General features: G+C 38.6%; 1 protein-coding gene across 3 annotated transcripts in view; it reads right to left on the minus strand.

Moving 5' to 3' along the window:
* Positions 1–18,706, minus strand: part of LOC124775813 (E3 ubiquitin-protein ligase RBBP6) — a 421,473-nt gene that overhangs the window by 73,897 nt on the left and 328,870 nt on the right. The gene's annotated exons all lie outside the window — the stretch shown is intronic.

The raw sequence follows: 18,706 nt of genomic DNA on the forward strand, positions 1-18,706 counted from the left end.
GCTCTGTGCAAAATTCTACCAGGCGGCTTCCTCTTTCATTTCTTAGCCCCAATCCATATTCACCTACTACATTTCCTTCTCTTCCTTTTCCTACAGTCGAATTCCAGTCACACATGACTATTAAATTTTCGTCTCCCTTCACTACCTGAATAATTTCTTTTATCTCATCACACATTTCATCAATTTCATCATCATCTGCAGAGCTTGTTGGCATATAAACTTGTACTACTGTAGCAGGCGTGGGCTTCGTGTCTATCTTGGCCACAATAATGCGTTCACTATGCTGTTTGTAGTAGCTTACCCGCACTCCTATTTTTTATTCATTATTAAACCTACTCCTGCATTACCCCTATTTGATTTTGTATTTATAACCCTGTATTCACCTGACCAAAAGTCTTGTTCCTCCTGCCACCAAACTTCACTAATTCCCACTATATGTAACTTTAACCTACCCGTTTTCCTTTTTAAATTTTCTAACCTACCTGCCCGATTAAGGGATCGGGCATTCCACACTCCGATCCGTAGAGTGCCAGTTTTCTTTCTCCTGATAACGACGTCCTCTTGAGTAGTCCCTGCCCGGAGATCCGAATGGAGGACTATTTTACCTCCGGAATATTTTACCCAAGAGGACGCAATCATCATTTAATCACACAGTAAAGGTGCATGCCCTCGGGAAAAATTACGGCTGTAGTTTCCTCTTGCTTTCAGCCGTTCGCAGTACTAGCACAGCAAGGCTGTTTTGGTTAGTGTTACAAGGCCAGGTCAGTCAACCATCCAGACTGTTGCCCCTGCAACTACTGAAAAGGCTGCTGCCCCTCTCAGGAACCACACGTTTGTCTGGCCTCTCAACAGATACCCTTCCGTTGTGGTTGCACCTACGATACGGCTATCTGTATCGTTGAGGCACGCAAGCCTCCCCACCAACGGCAAGGTCCATGGTTCACGGAGAAGGAATGTACTGTTGTGCCATCAAAATTCCCTCAGTCATTATCCGCTGTGGCCTGAAGTCAAGCCTGAGGGCTTCCCACAACATGGCACCAGGAACAACACTGCTGTCCCTCCCCCAAAAAAAGGAGGAATAGGATCTGTCCCTAGGTCACAGCCATATTCATTGACGGCTGCCATTCAGGGAACTGCACAACCATGATTCATTCCTGAACAGAATGCAATGCCCTTCATCAGTAGTCCATATATCATGGCATCACTTCAAACACAGTTGTTCCTGTCACGGTGTTAACATCAGCCTACATACGGGACGTTAATTCTCTACTGAGGCTGTTGCTAGTCTCCACGTAGTTGTGCGAGATGATGCAGAATGCTGCAGAGAGTCCATTACTTGTTCTTGGATGCCAGGTGTAGATATGGAGTGTCTGGTGCACAATATGGCAGTCCATCCTTCTGGTGGTTTGACGTCGTCAACTGTAACCTCGATGATGGGTATGCCTGCTCTCACGTTTCCATGCAGTCCACATCTGACACTGTTTGCACCCCATATATACCTTACCAGATTTGGTAAAAAAACAACACTAAACACGAATGACACTAACACACACTAGTGCCCTTTTTACTGGTCACAGGAATTGCAACTTTTAATCATTTACATATACACCAATGGTTGTGTATGAGTATGAAGTTATACTGACATATGACCATGTCTTCTAGGTGCTTCACTTTTTTGTCAGACAGAGTATATTAAATGTAGTAACTCAATAAGATAGCAACATTTCACTGTACAAACTTCTATGTTTTACTGTTAGAAAAGGAGTGTTAAGTATGATTTTTCATTGTAAATCACTAATTCCACTACAAGTTAACTACTGTGTTGGTGGATGAGTCATGCCTGCATAGCTTAGGTGGAAAGATAATTGCAAGCAAAAGGTAAGGTTCTGGGTTCAAATCCCATTCTAGCATGCAATTTTGTTGAATTAATGTTTCAAAACAGTACACAGCCTACTGTGGAAACAGAGACTCATTCTGGCATTTACTATCTCTTACTTTGCAAGATCTGTTGTTTTCTTAAAGACCTGTTAATCTGAACATTTTCTAATGCTGTGTTCATTTAGTGTAACTTTACATCAAAGCAATCTTTGTACAACATTTTTTGAATCTACAATTAAATAACTCACTAACTGGAGACACAGGATTTAAAACAGATTACAAATATATAAATAATCTCTGTTCAATGTTTTCTTGTGTGCTGCCTGCCAATCCAGGACTGTAACCAAGTAGAATTTAGAGGAAATAGAAAATATCTAATGAGGCATTCATAATGGGTTCAAATTGCCATATAGAAATCAGAGAAATTTAATCTGAGGTAGAAATTTACACACAATTATTTTTCCTGTGAATTATTCATGAAATGAGCAAGAAGAGGAGAATGCTTGCTTGTATGGCGGGTGGGTGGAGCAGGGTGGTCTTACAGCAGTACATAATGTGACCTCTGCCACACACAACAAGGTAGCTTACGAAATAAAAAAATAAGATATGTTCAACTCGTTTAAGATAACATTTATGGCAATTTGTTTCAATCCAAACACATTGTCTTCATGACCACAGCTCTAACATGAATGAAGGATTCCTTTTCAGTTATTCTGTAAAGACAGTGTTGCATTAAAACCATATACAAATAAGTACTCCAAAGTGTGGGAGGATAAATTCTGGAAGATAGTGAGATCAGAAAAGAAGCCTCAGCCTACAAACTAGAATAGTGTTGCTCTCATAAGAACATGGTGATAGTATAATCCAATAACAATGAAACATCTAGAATGTCTAGGATGTCTTTCAAGGCAACATTCTCACATAACAGAACTTTCATGTTCAAATCAAGTCCATTGTGTAATTTCTCTCAAAGGTAAAAGATTTATCTCTTTGTTAGGAGTAAAATTAAGGGCTTTTACTATTGTACACATTTCCTAAAATATACCGTTATCCTGCTGTCGTTAGCCAATGACATCAGCAGGATGTGATAGGTAGGGCAGTATTGTCATGCAAGTTACGTAAGAACATAACTTTCTAAAGCCCATTGTTTTTCAATTCTTCATTGTACAAACCAGCAGAACATACTTCCATGATACTGGTGACAAAAGTGGGCCCATGTTAATAATACGCTACAAATTTTATTGTGTATATCAATGTTATCCAGTGCACAAGAAGAGGTCCCATGAAAAGGAGCCTGGACTTTGTTTACTTAAACAAATAAACTTATCCCTGCAGATTGAATATTCCATAATTTTTCGGGAGTGCATCCGGGATGTTATTAACTATGGTATCAATATATCAGTGACAACTTTTCACCATTCTCAACATCTACATCTCACTCCGGAAGTCACCTAATGGTGTGTGGCAGAGGGTAATTCTAGTACCATTAACCGATACCCCTCTCCTGTTGAATTCAGATGAAGTAACATAATGTACAACTCTTTCTAGAAGTGGCTCTCTCAAAATTTCAACACTAAACCTCTTCATGATGCACAATACCTCCCTTGCAATATCTGCCACTGGAATTTTTTTGAGCATCTCTGTAAGGTTCTAGCACCAACTAAACAATCCCATGATGAATAGAGCCGCTATTTGTTGGATCTTCTCTATCTCTTTTATCAGTCCTACCTGGCATAGGTCCCACATAGATGAATAATACTCAAGAATTGGTCAACAAGCACTTTGTATGTCACTTTCTTCATGGATGAGTTACAATTCCTTAAAATTCTCCCTATGAATCTCAGTCTGGTGCCTGCTTTCCCTATCATATTTGCTTTGTGTGGTCACTCCACATAAGGATGCTCTGGATAGTTACTCCTAGATATTTTAGAGTAGATACTGTTTCCAGCAGTTTGTCATAAATAATGTAGATGTGCATTGGTGGATTTTTTTCCCCCCTATGTATCCGCAACATGTTACATTTACTTACGTTCAGGGTCAACTGCTAGAGCTTGCACTATTCATCAGTCCTTTGCAGGTTACTCTTCACATTGATACTGTCTTCTGGCATTACTATTTTCTTGCAGACACCCACATCATCTCCAAACAGTCTTAAATAACTTCCAATGCTTTCTACTACATAATTTGTATGCAACGCAAACAGCAACTGCATATCACACTTCCTTGGGATACTCCGAAAATTACATTTACATTTGTTGATTTTGACCAGTGAGCTGCTTGCAAGACTTTTTAAAGCACTTTACAATGCTGAGTACATGCTCATGCATCAAGGATATCACTGATGGTAACAAAAGAGTCAGTCACAGATAAAACTTTAGACATTTAAATGTAAAAGAAAGTTAGTGCTGAGTCAACGAACCCACGGTGTTTATGAAGTATTTATTATGAATGGCGTATTTTTGAATGCCAGGCTGTGAAGACGTAGAACAGTATTTCATTAAAGAGTGCTGACATGAAGTGAGGGATTTCCATTATTTGTTGAGCTGGAAATCCTCATCTCGGTTGACCAGGTTGTCCACTAACTGTATTTCCACAGTTTCCTTTATTAGTAAGAAGCTGTGGCCAGTATCTTAAAATGATTCCGTAACCCACGGAATGTGGTAAACGGAACATAGGACAAATAAAACAGGCCGCAGCCTCATTCTACTGGGATTCAGTGGTCAATGAAGCTACAGAAATACAATTAGTAGACAACTTGCTCATCCAAGATAAGGGTTACCAGCTCGACATTTTATGGAGTCCGCTCATTTTATGTCTGCATTCTCAAAGCAAATATTGCCTGATGCCTACACTGCTGGCATTTGAACAAAAGCCATCTATAATAATCAATCAAAAACTTAGTAAGCACGGCAGATTTGCTAACTCTGCACTTGCTTTATTTTACTCTTGGAGTCAAAGTTTCATATATGACAGATGTTCTTATTAGCAAGAGCGCTATATCTGACATGTGTTTACTCCACAGTGTAAAGTGATTTAAAACCCTTGCGAGCAACTTGCCTTGAGAATGGCTGAAAGACTGTTATCAAGATGATGATGTTCTTGTAGCCTTCAGTTCGGAGACAGGTTTGATGCAGCTCTCCATGGTATTCTAGCCTGTGTAAGCTGCTTCATCTCCTAGTACCTGCTGCAACCTACATCCTTCTGAATCTGCTTAGTGTACTCATCTCTTGGTCTCCCTCTAGAATTTTTACCCTCCATACTGCCTTCCAGTACTAAATTGGTGATCCCTTGATGCCTCAGAAAATGCCCTACCAACCAATCCTTTCTTCTAATCAAGTTGTGCCAAAAATTTCTCTTTTCCCCAATCCTATTCAATACCTCCTCATTAGTTGTGTGATCTACCCATCTAATCTTCAGCATTCTTCTGTAGCACCACATTTCGAAAGCTTCTATTCTCTTCTTGTCCAGACTATTTATCGTGCATGTTTCACTTCCATACATGGCTACACTCCATACAAATACTTTCAGAAATGACTTCCTGACACTTAAATCTATACTCAATGTTAACAAATTTCTCTTCTTCAGAAACGCTTTCCTTGCCATTGCCAGTCTACATTTTATATCCTCTCTACTTTGACCATCATCAGTTATTTTGCTCCCCAAATAGCAAAACTCCTTTACTACTTTGTCTCATTTCCTAATCTAATTCCCTCAGCATCACCCGACTTAATTCGACTACATTCCATTATCCTCATTTTGCTTTTGTTGATGTTCATCTTATATCCTCCTTTCAAGACACTGTCCATTTGGTTCAACTGCTCTTCCAAGTCCTTTGCTGTCTCTGACAGAATTATAATGTTATCGGCGAACCTCGAAGTTTTTATTCCTTCTCCATGGATTTTAATACCTACTCTGAATTTTTCTTTTGTTTCCTTCACTGCTTGCTCAATATACAGATTGAATAACATCGGGGAGAGGCTACAACCCTGTCTCACTCCCTTCCCAACCACTGCTTCCCTTTCATGTCCCTCAACCCTTATAACTGCCATCTGGTTTCTGCACTAATTGCAAATAGCCTTTAGCTCCCTGTATTTTACCCCTGCCACCTTCAGAATTTGAAAGAGAGTATTCCAGTCAACATTGTCAAAAGCTTTCTCTAAGTCTACAAATGCTATAAACCTAGGTTTGGCTTTTCTTAATCTAGCTTCTAAGATAAGTCGTAGGGTCAGTATTGCCTCACTTGTTCCAACATCTCTATGCAATCCAAACTGATCTTCCCCGAGTTTGGCTTCTACCAGTTTTTCCATTCGTCTGTAAGGAATTTGTGTTAGTATTTTGCAGCTGTGACTTATTAAACTGGTAGTTCGGTAATGTTCACATCTGTCAACACCTGTTTTTTTTTTTTTTTTTTCCACCAGATGGAAGAGTTTTGTCAGGGCTGGCTCTCCCAAGGCTATCAGTAGTTCTAATGGAATGTTGTCTACTACCAGGCCCTTGTTTCATCTTAGATCCTTCAGTGCTCTGTTAAACTCTTCACGCAGTATCTTATCTCCCATTTCATCTTCATCTACATGCTCTTCCATTTCCATAATATTGTCCTCAAGTACATAGCCCTTGAATAGACCCTCTTATATTCCTTCCACCTTTCTGCTTTCCCTTCTTTGCTTACAACTGGGTTTCCATCTGAGCTCTTGATATTCATACAAGTTGTTCTCTTTTCTCCAAAGGTCTCTTTAATCTTCCTGTAGGCAGTATCTTTCTTACTCCTAGTCATATATGCCTCTACATCCTTACATTTGTCCTCTAGCCATCCGTGCTTAGCCATTTTGCACTTCCTGTCAATCTCATTTTTGAGACACTTGTATTCCTTACTGCGTGTATATATATATATATATATATATATATATATATATATATATATATATATATATATATATATATAGAGGGAAACATTCCACGTGGGAAAAATATATCTAAAAAGAAAGATGATGAAACTTACCAAACAAAAGCGCTGGCAGGTCGATAGACACACAAACAAACACAAACATACACACAAAATTCTAGCTTTCGCAACCAATGGTTGCCTCGTCAGGAAAGAGGGAAGGAGAAGGAAAGACAACCCATATCCTTTTGTCTTTCCTTCTCCTTCCCTCTTTCCTGACGAGGCAACCATTGGTTGCGAAAACTAGAATTTTGTGTGTATGTTTGTGTTTGTTTGTGTGTCTATCGACCTGCCAGCGCTTTTGTTTGGTAAGTTTCATCATCTTTCTTTTTTTATATATATATATATATATATATATATATATATATATATATATATATCAGGGTGGCTACCAACAGCCGATGGTCACTGTCTAAGGCCTCAGATGGAATGACCTTAACATCTGTGAGGCTGCTCATCATCTGCCTATCCACTAGTACATAGTCTACTACTGAAGTTTGGGACCAGTCTCCACTGTACCAAGTTATTTTGTGGTTACTTCTCTTCTTGTACCAGGAATTTGCGATCGCCAGCCCATTCCTCTTGCAGAATTCCAGCAACAATTTTCCTTCTCTATTTCGGTTCCCCCAGCCCTCTGGTCCCATTATCTCCTCGAATCCTTTCCTGTCTGTGCCAACATGTGCATTGAGGTCCCCTATTATAATCTGAGAAAAAAAGATAGGAGGGCAACAGACATACAGGAGAAAAGGTTGAAGACATGGATGCTGAAAGAGGATGAACGGACCCAGTACCAGACACTGATCAGGAAGAAGCTGCCAAAGGAAGATCAGAGAACAGTGGAAGAAGAATGGGGAGATTTTAAGAGGGCTCTAGTTGAGGCAGCTGAGACTGTGTGCGGGAGAACTAGCACAAAGAGGAGAAGTAAGGAAACCCCATGGTGGAACAACATATGTAAAGAGGCAGTACTTCGAAAGAACAAAGCCTTCAGAGAATGGTTCCAGACCCGAACAGAGGAAGCTAGGGAAATATATAAGGGAAGCAAGAAAGCGGCACAGACCACAGTAAGGGCGGAGAAGAAGAAGTGGATGGAAAAATGGACAAGAATGTTAGAAGAGGACAGTGAAGGGAACAAATCAGTACTTTACACCATGGTAAGAAATAAGAGGAATGACAGAAGCGAGTGCCTGAGGATCATGGATAATAATGGAAGAGTTGTGGAGGAAATGCATGAGCTCAAAAAGATTTGGAAGGAGTACTTTGAAGATCTGTTGAATGCCGTCAAGCGGGTAACTAACAGCGATGGAGAGCCTAAGGCAGCAGACGATTATAATAGTGGGGAAATTGATGATCTAACTTGGAATGAAGTGGAAGAAGCCATAAAGAGGATGAAAGGGGGCAAGGCACCAGGTTGGGATGAAGTAACAGTGGATATGATACGAGCAGCAGGAGAAGTAGGAACCCAGTGGCTACACAGAGTGCTGAGGGTGGTGTGGAAGGAGAACAGAATTCCTGAGGATTGGAAGAAAGGAATTATAGTCCCGATCTTCAAGAAAGGGGATAAAAGGAGATGTGAGAAATACAGAGGAATCACCCTGCTATGCCACTGTGGAAAAATCTATGAAAAGATCCTGGAGAAGAGAATAAGAAGCAGTATTGAAAGTAGACTGCAAGAGGAGCAGTATGGTTTCAGACCGGGAAGATCAACAACGAACCTCATATTTGCGGTAAGGCAACTGCAGGAAAGGCACTATGAGTACGGGAAGGACTTAATCATGGCCTTTTTAGGTATTGAGAAGGCGTATGACAGTATCTATAGGGACAAGTTCTGGGATGTGCTGAACGCAAAAGGGATAGATGAAGAGATAACACGAAAAGTCAGAAAAATGTATGAGGGAAGTGAGAGCTGTGTGAAAGTGGGGAGGGAACGTACTGCATGGTTCAAGCTGGAAAATTGGCTGCGACAGGGAAGTGCACTTTCGCCTTTATTGTTTATTATTGTTATGGATGAAATCCTACAGCAAGTATCAGATGCAATTGGAGATCATAAAATGAAAGCAGTGCTTTTTGCCGATGACCTGATGTTATGGGGAAATTACGAGGAGGAGGTGCAAGAGCAGTTAGATGTATGGGAGGCAACGGCAGCACAATATGGAATACATTTCTCTGCAAAGAAAAGTGAAATAATTGTCACAACAAGGAAGAAGAATAGGCCAAATGTGGATATAACTTGTGGAGGGGAAAAACTACAAGTGGTAGAGAACTTCAAGTACCTGTGAAGCATCATTGAAAGTAAGGGGGGAAACGCAATGGAAATAAATGAAAGGTGCAGAAAAGCAGGGCAGTTCTTCAAATGCATTAGGGGGCTTATTTGGAGCAAGGAGGTGCCGCAGAAATCCAAGGGAATTATATACCAAACCTACTTTGTCCCCATACTGGCATACGAAAGTGAGACATGGGTAATGCACAAAAGCGACAAAAGTAGAATACAAGCTAGTGAAATGAAGTTCCAGAGGATCAGGTTGAGTGTAACAAGACGAGACAGATTGCGAAATGTGTATGTGAGGGAAAGACTAAAGGAGGAACCAGTACAGGACAGGATAGAAAAATCAAGACTGCAGTGGTATGGACACATGAAGAGAATGGATGAGGGAAGAATTCCAAAGAGGATGTTTGATCTGCAACTGGAGGGGAAGAGGCCCAGGGGAAGACCAAGAGATAGATGGGTGAAGGGAGTGAAGGAATGTGTGACGAGAAGAGGAGAGAACTGGACGAAGGTGGAAGAGGGGGAATGGTGGAAAGACAGAACACGATGGAGGGGCTTGTGTTCCTGACAGACCCAGCCAGTGGCTGGAAACTGTCCAAGATGATGATGATGACTGCATTTTTATATTTTCTACTTTCATCAATTAAATTCAATATTCCTTCTGTTACCCAAGGATTTCTACTAATCCTTGTCTTTATACCTACTTGATCATCTGCTGCCTTTATTCTTCCATCTCTCAAAGCTATCCATTCTTCTTCTACTGTATCTCTTTCCCCCATTCCTGTCAATCCTTCCCTAATTCTCTCACTGAAACTCTCTACAACCACTGGTTCTGTCAGTTTATCCAGGTCCCATCTCCTTAAATTTCCAACTTTTTGCAGTTTCTTCAGTTTTAATCTACTATTCATAACCAATAGATTGTAGTCAGTGTGTACATCTGCCCCCGGAAGTGTCTTACAATTTAAAACCTGGTTCCTAAATCTCTGTCTTAACATTATATAATCTATCTGAAACCTCCGGGTATCTCCAGGCCTCTTCCATGTATACAACCTTCTTTCATGATTCTTGAACCACGTGTTAGCTATGATTAAGTTATGCTCTGTGCAAAATTCTACCAGGTGGCTTCCTCTTTCATTCCTTACCCCCATTCCATATTCACCTACTACATTTTGTTCTCTTCATTTTCCTACTAGTGAACTCCAGTCGCCCATGACTATTAAATTTTCATCTCCTTTCACTATCTGAATAGTTTCTTTTATCGCATCATACATTTCATCAATCTCTTTGTCATCTGCAGAGCTAGTTGGCATATAAACTTGTGCTACTGTAGTATGCGTGGGCTTCATGTCTGTCTTGGCCACAATAATGCGTTCTATGCTGTTCCTAGTAGCTGACCCACACTCCTATTTTTTATGCATTATTAAACCTATTCCTGCATTACCCCTATTTGATTTTGTATTTATAACTCTGTATTCACCTGACCAGACATTTTGTTGCTCACTAATTCCCACTATCTAACTTTAACCTATCCATTTCCCTTTATTGTCAAAATATCGGTCCCAAAGTTAATAATATCCCAGATGCACTCCTGACAAGTGATGGAACATAAAGTCAACCTGTTTGCATACTTTTGTTAGGAAAAGAGCTGGTGCTCGAAAGCTCGAAAGCCATTCTCTGTTAGATGTGACTATGCTTCACTCATTGATCCGCTATAGTTGAGTGAGTGCCTTTATTTTACACATTATTTTCGTGTTAACTGGGTTCAGAAGCATCACAATTAAGGTTATCAGCACCCATAACAAATGGTTTTTGGATTAGTGAGTCTAAAACTTGAAAAACCTTTGCATTCACTATGGCACAATGGCACTAACAGGCCTTAAAATAAGAAAGTAAAGGATCATGTTTCTCACATGTGTGAGACTGCTGACCACTAATACAAATACGAGAAAGAGCATGTCACTCTGATACTTTAAAACCCCTGGGATTTGTTCCTGCCAGTAATACACCCATGCACAGGTCTGTGCACACACTGACACGTAAATACGCGTGCCCTCCGCCCCCCCCCCCCCCTCCCCACACTAAATTATTGTCTCACATAAAATATTCTACAATACCAAAACATGCAGAGATATGTGGCTAGCTGATCATGCAACACATATGATTAACCAGTCACTCTGTGAAAAATAACACCTCCTACCTAGGATGGAATGTAACAATATCGAAAGCTATAATTGTGACAGTCTTTTTGTTGCACCTGACTGTGACTTAGCATCTCTGCAATATGGTGAGTAGCAACTTTCCTTCTCATAATATTGTTACAAACCTTCTACCTAATATTTTATGGAGGAGTTTTCACACTGAAGTGCACCAAGTTTGAAATGCATACTGCACTAGTCCCACATTACCAAAAATGGAGGCCAAAGACTTACACAAACCTTTTGCAGAGCATAAAATGCAATCAGTTAAAATATGTTTCAATATAAATTGTGCTTTCAAAGCACCACATGCAAGCAGCTCTTCATGCCAGAACAAGAAGCCATGTGTTAATAGTTTGTAGCTAATGTTTATGGTCTTGGTGTTGGCTTCACATTTCAAAAATTATTGTGGCTTACAGCCAGTGACATGGTTTCCTATCAACTTATGACTCTGTCAAATTAAAAATCATCTTTGGACCTTCCAATAACCAGTATGGCCGTACTCCAACTCTAAAGCCTACACTTATGTCCATCAGATGTTGCTTTACCTAAATCCCTTGTGGACGTTTTGTTTTTGAATGTAGTGCATATAAATACTCAATCAGTGAAAGCATAACTGAGTTGTATTTAGGTGACTACAGTAATTATATGGTTGAGACCTAAAACAGCTTCTGTTAAACTGTAGCAGGCAGTCTTTCTAAACCCCCTCCAACTTTTGCCATTAAGACATTTCAATATGGCCAATGCCCAAAACGTTCTTTGCAGTGACTTTTGTAAATTGTTTCAACTTACTTTCACTGTTTCCTACTTCACACATGTTGAAACTTATTTATCATCATCTAACTAGAGGCACCCATGGATCCCACTTTACATAAGCAATGCATTGATTTTTTTAAAATATGGAATTATAGCAAAGCAATCCCTCTCTGTCACCTTGTTTTCATCAGTAAGTCAGTTCTACTTCCCTCTTCTGGAGAAATGATGCTATGTTACTCTTCCTGAATGAAAAGTGGACAGGTGTGTCTCTTTAATTCTGCATACAGGAAACTAGCGCCCCCCCCCCCCCCCCCACTACTGATAACGGCTTCCATCCTCTTTAAAAGAGCACCATTGCAAACACACTTGCACACTGTGTCAGGGCTGTTTCAGACAATGAACATAGGCAGTATAACCTAATCCTTAAATTGTTTCCAGGAGAAACAACTATAGCTATTAATGTTCACCAGTTCATGTACATGTGTTACTCTGAAACCTGTATAAATTTTACTAACCTTCACTCTCCTATGTGGAGCACCTTACAGAAAGGTGTGCAAGATGTACTGAATTATCACGAGACATGTATTTGGTTAAGCACTTTGATTCAATAAAATTAAACAATGGTGTACTGCTTGTTCTGCTCCAGAGCAGCATCTTCCTCAAGAAGCAGCGGATGAGGTAAGGCTTGCTATTAGGCAGATTTTAGTGACGACCAAGCCACCTAAGTCCAATATTAGTAAAGTGGGAAAACAAGAACTGAAATCTTTGGAGAAGAATGATGATTTCGTTGTCAACATGGGCAATGCTATGTTTATCCTCAATGCAACAGATTATCAAAATGAAATGATGCGTTATTAGAAGACAGCACATACCGGACTACCAGAATAGATTTCACATAGGTGCTTAGCACGAAGACATAGGAGCTCCTTAAGACCTCTTACCTCTCTAACGAACTCTTTTGGAATTTAAGGCCAAGAGCCACTAGGCAACATGGTCTGCCGAGTACACAGAAAGATGGCATACCACTGAGACTGATTGTTAGTTCTGTAAGCTCTCCTACATAAATGCTGGTGAAAAACTTGATTAAATTTTTTTGGCACCCACTGTCATCCACTGTGGATATCATATTTACAGCTCACAAATGTTTATTGGCAATATAAAGTAGATGAGGCTAGGCCCAAGTGTAGTCATGGCCAGAATCAAGATGGTTTTCCTCTCTATGAAGGTACACGTAGAAGACAGTAGAATTATTGGCCACTCGTTTCCTTCCTGAAATTTTAGAACATTTTGCCACACCTTGATGATCACTTATGTGACAAAATGACTGATAGAAAAGCCATGGGTTCATCACTGTCACCAGCCATAACTTTTTTTCAATCCTGCTTCTTCAGATACGTTGATACATTTTTGATCTGGCCACATGACAGTGGCATGCTGCAACAGTTCATCAACCAAATGAATGGTAAACATCCACACACAAGATTAACAGCGGAGGCAGAGAAGGGCGAGCAGTTGTCTTTGTTAGTTATGTCGGTTGAACAGAAATCATAACACACAGTCAGGACCCCCACAGCTCCGAGATTAACCAATAGACGAATGTGTTAAGAAGGAACAGGTATTGTGTCCATGATATTGGGTCAATGCTGCTGAGAAAACCAAGACATGACTTCATTCAACCAAGTGAGAAGGACAACACACTTTGCTGCACAACAACTAATAAGACAGTTAGAATCCTACATAGGCAAGGAATCAGATCAGTCTTTCAGCTATCCAGGAATATTAAAGAAATTTTATGACCCATTAATGACAATCTTGGCCTTCGTGTGCCGGCGATTTATAATATTCCTTGTGAGGGTGGCAAAAGTTATATAGTGGGGCCTCCATTTTACGTTCTCCGATTTTACATTTTTGCAATTCTATACCATAAATTTGTAGCCCCTGTGAAAAACCCATAAGATCAAACGCAAAAAATTCCCCAATTTTACATTTCTTGCTAGTAAGGTTTACCTCGATGCTAAGTTCTTACTCGATGTGTCACATGACTTTGTCCTGTCTTCTTTCTATGAAGTCTGATGTGACTGAACAAGTGATAAGTGGCACAAAAAACAGAAGGTTTGCACCACTGGGGTGGCAGAATTAATGGAATATTTCAGACTGTTGTGGAGACGGAGACGTGAGAGAGAAAATGGTGATGTATTCCATGATCAGTGTTAGCAACACAACTTGCAACATTTAGCTTCACTGCACAGTTGTGATAAAACTACTGCTAGCTTGCAGCGGTAATGGAAAAATAAGACAGGCGACGCAAAATGTTCCGGGCCTAATCACCATCGAGTCTCATCTTTCTGCATGTATTTCTGATGTACTATATTCAGCAACAATATTAATCATCAACCTTTTAAATTCAAACAATGAGTCTCGAAGAATATTTTTGGCCATAATCAAGGGAACGTCGTCCACTTCCGACTAGTGAACTCTTACTGGCTGGCAGCTCGTTAAGTCACCCAATAGCCAGCACAGCCACCACACCACACTAACATATGTAAAATGAGTGCACCTACTGGATGTGTGGCAAGGGGAAGCGGCCCTTCAATGATCAGAGTGCAAGTAAGGGTGAAAGCACTTTGTGATGTGCTGAAGATATACTTTATGTGCAAATGAAGTGTTATGACAGAGATGTCACACGTAAATGGAACAAGGGTTTTGCAACAGCACAGTTTAAACACTTCCGTGTTCAAATCTGACATGATACAGTTGCAACAACTGCATACACTATTCTATACACTTTGCACTGTACACAACACACACTGTAGATTGTAAAGACTGGCAGCAGTGATAGAGAGCCTAAAGCAAAACTGTAACACCTGACATTTCTTTCAAATTTACATTTTACACAGTCTACAAAAATTCACTGAGCCGATTTCTAATAAACTTGTAACATCAATTGGGGAAGTAAACTCATTTTTCACATTCTGTTTCTCTCACTAAGCCTAAAATAACATTTTAATGGAGGTGAGCATATGAAGTCCTGCTCATATGAAAAGCATCAAACAATAACAGCAATGGTGACGAAGATGTCACTAAGCAGATGTCCACATTCATGCTTATGGCTTAACCACTTAGCTGCTGTGACGTTTTCGGTTTAATATGATCTCTCAAAAATGTGGGTTTTGAACGTATAATTTGTAGTCATAGTGCGATAGAAAATAGATACCCAAATACAATTTCAATTTTTTGTTGAGTTTTTACTTGCTGTTACATATCTATGATTTTTTTAAAGATAACAAGAAATTAAAAAACATTGTATTGTACATTTAATTTCCTTCACTTAAACAGATTTTATACAAAGTATTGGAAAAGAGTGTGATCTTTGATCGTATATGCCAATTACATGTGTTTTTGCTCATATTTTTGGGGGCTTTACCATTTTCTTCAAATCTGAGTTTAAGTTTGGACCACATGAAAATGTAACATAGGGGTTCCACTGTGTTAGCATTGATCCTATACGCTATAACAAATGAAATAAAATATACATAAAATTAGTACTATCAAAGAGAACAAGTCACAAACATATTCTATATATTTGTGTGACTGATGTGTTTCTCAGCTACCTGGTGCAAGTAACACACCAAGCAGATTCCCTGTTAATTTTGTATTGTCCAACTGTTACTGAGCTGCAATGACACCAAACCTTTTTTAAAGTGATTAAAGTCTCCTGTGTCTGTTACATTGTAACTGGAGCAAATATATACTAAAGACTCTTCCTTAAGTTCTGAGATACTTCTCCATATAAGCCCGATGACGTGTGTAAAAATCCACACACAATTATCAATCTACACTTAAGACCAAACTTCTGTCACCATTTTCTAATTTTTAAATATTTTAAGTAACAATTTTTAGCTGAGGAGCATTGCTTTAAACTGTGGCTTTTTTTTACAAACAAAGTCAATGTCAGAAAATATCTCTGTATTCCAATGTTCAACAAAGCATGATAGGCAAGACTAAAATTTTTAATTTTCTCTATCATTTGTCAAAAATAACTTAATCAACTATGCTCCCTGTAATCAGGCAAATGGTGTTATCTGGCTTTGAATTGTGTCTGAAATAAGCGATCTGTTTAACTCATTAAAAATCTCCTTATAGAAATATATTAGGTTGGTGCCTAAGTTCATAGTGTTTTTGGTTTGCATGTTGCTATTCCAACTGCTATGGGTTTATTTATGAGTGACATTCTTTATTTGTAGTTCACTGTGGCTATATAAGTTTACACATTAACATTTTGTCATTTGGAGATAGTGAGTGGAGCTGTGGATGCTAAAAAATAAAGTGCCGACTGGAGAAATTGCAACATTTGTGACATATTTTTCTGTTTGAGTTCAACAGAGGGGTGACAGCAATGGAGGCAGCCAGAAGCATTTGCACTGTTTATTCAGATATCAGCATTGGACAGGGTACAGTAAGAAAACAGTTTTCTCATTATAAGGCACATCATTTTGGCATTAGTGACTCTCCACTTTCAGGAAGATCTTCAGGGTCTGATGAAGACTGTTCAAATGCATTTATCCACAGTGATCCATGAGAACTAACAAATGTGCTGAACCGTGATAATTCCACCATCATGCAAAATTTGCATGCAATGAGGAAGGTTCAAAAGTGGGTTTAAAGCCACTCAAAAGTGGGTTTATAGGTACCGCATGCTCCAAGCCAAAGGTGTGTTGACTTTTCGTAAGACTAGCTTTCATTATCAAGTATACCATCTGAACTGCCTCTCTGGTACATTTATCTATACTTAAGACAAACTCATCGTCACCTAATCATCCTTAATTTTATTTTCCATTCTTCTGTATATTATATTTGTCAGCAATGTGGGCCATTAATAAAGAAATTTTAGTTTACAAAAATCACAATCTCACGCTTACTCCATTACCTCTTAGATGGTTAAGTCTGCACATTGGTCCTAAAGGTAAAATCCAAAATGACTTTAACAGACATGCCTAATATAACTCCTAGTTCTTCCAGCACAATGGTAACCTCATACTTCCACTATTTACTTCAGAGCTCCCTCTTTTCATAAGCTCAACTAGCCACTGAATACTGAAAACATAAATTAATTTATTTTGAAATGAACTCCTCCATTCACAGATTTATTTTCTATATGCTTCTCAGACCCTTTTAAATCCTGGATTTAAGAAAATTAATCATCAGTGCATGTATTTGAATCCTCTAATATACAATATTAGATTAGGATTTGGTTCTGTCTAAATCAACATGATAAATAACAAAAATACATAAATACATAGCAAATATCACATCAGCTCCACATTTAAATACATTACATATATAGTTACTATGGTACTATACTATTGCTATCATTTTTCCTTATGCTGTCCTGCATTTTTTATCAGGTATCAAATAATACACCCAATACAATGTAGCATCTGCCTCAAAACTCCCTTTGAACACAATTATTATCAAGCAACTAACATGACCTCGGAAATGACAATGAATGATATTCAAGTTCAGTCCACACAGCGTTACTGACAACAGGCATCGTAATGAATTCACATGCTTTTTACAAGTCAAAGTAAAGAACATTTGCAAATGAAAATACAACAGTCCAAAATCACCATTTCCTGCACTTGATAAAAACAACTGCAGGTATTAATTCAATGTGTCCTCTATGACAACATCAATCTAAATATAACACACACAAAAATATACTACATACTACCTTTTTACAAGACAGTCTCACATCATTGCTTGTTCAAATAAATTTATGTCTTAGAATGCAGAAGCGAAGATAGATAAATTAATCGTAAACATACATCTCTAATTTTTAAGAAGAAACTGTCTTCTAGCTGATAAATAGGCACTATTTCTGTAATGTGATGATAGTAGACATTGGTTAATAGTACTTACAAAACGTGTAGTACATTCATATAGTGAAATACAAAACAGAATATAACCGATAACCTGTATGTCCTGAACTTCCATGAATTCAGTTTCAGCTCTCTTAGAACCTCAGTTCTTTGTGTGAATGTACACATCAAAGAAAGTGTTATAAGAAGTTAAAACTTTAAAACACAATAAAAATATTATTTGTTGCTACATTGATCTCTACAGTGTGCATGCCTGTCAAACTATTAATGAGTAATAACAGATACAGGCATAGACAACATATTTGTCTTTTTGTATGTGAAGGCAAATACTTCAACAGCTGCTGATTTCACTGATCAGGTCCATATCTCACTGCGGAAATATTAGCAATGTTGTATAGAAAGATCTATGGAACGTATAGTTTTTTTTTTTTTAATTTTTGAAAACAGCTGAATGTAAAAGACAGTTTTTATTTATTAGACAGAAAAGCACCTGTTCCAAACTGTGGGCTTCCATGATAATTTAAATGAAAATATTAAACTATCCACAGCAGCACTAAAACTGGACGATATGTTACAAATCTGTTACTAGTAGAACATGTAACATCTTTCTCACTTTCAAGAAAATGTTTTGTGTAACTAATCATAGCACTGTCTTCACAAATATATAAAAACAAAACACTGCAGCTCATTGCTGTACAGTTTACCATAAAACAAACAAAAGCAGATTGTGTTTCTCATTTATATTTATCAAACAATTAATAATTTATCACAGTAACACTATGAAAAAATTTAC

The sequence above is a fragment of the Schistocerca piceifrons genome, chromosome 2, assembly GCF_021461385.2.
Source record: "Schistocerca piceifrons isolate TAMUIC-IGC-003096 chromosome 2, iqSchPice1.1, whole genome shotgun sequence".
Classification (NCBI taxonomy): domain Eukaryota; kingdom Metazoa; phylum Arthropoda; class Insecta; order Orthoptera; family Acrididae; genus Schistocerca; species Schistocerca piceifrons.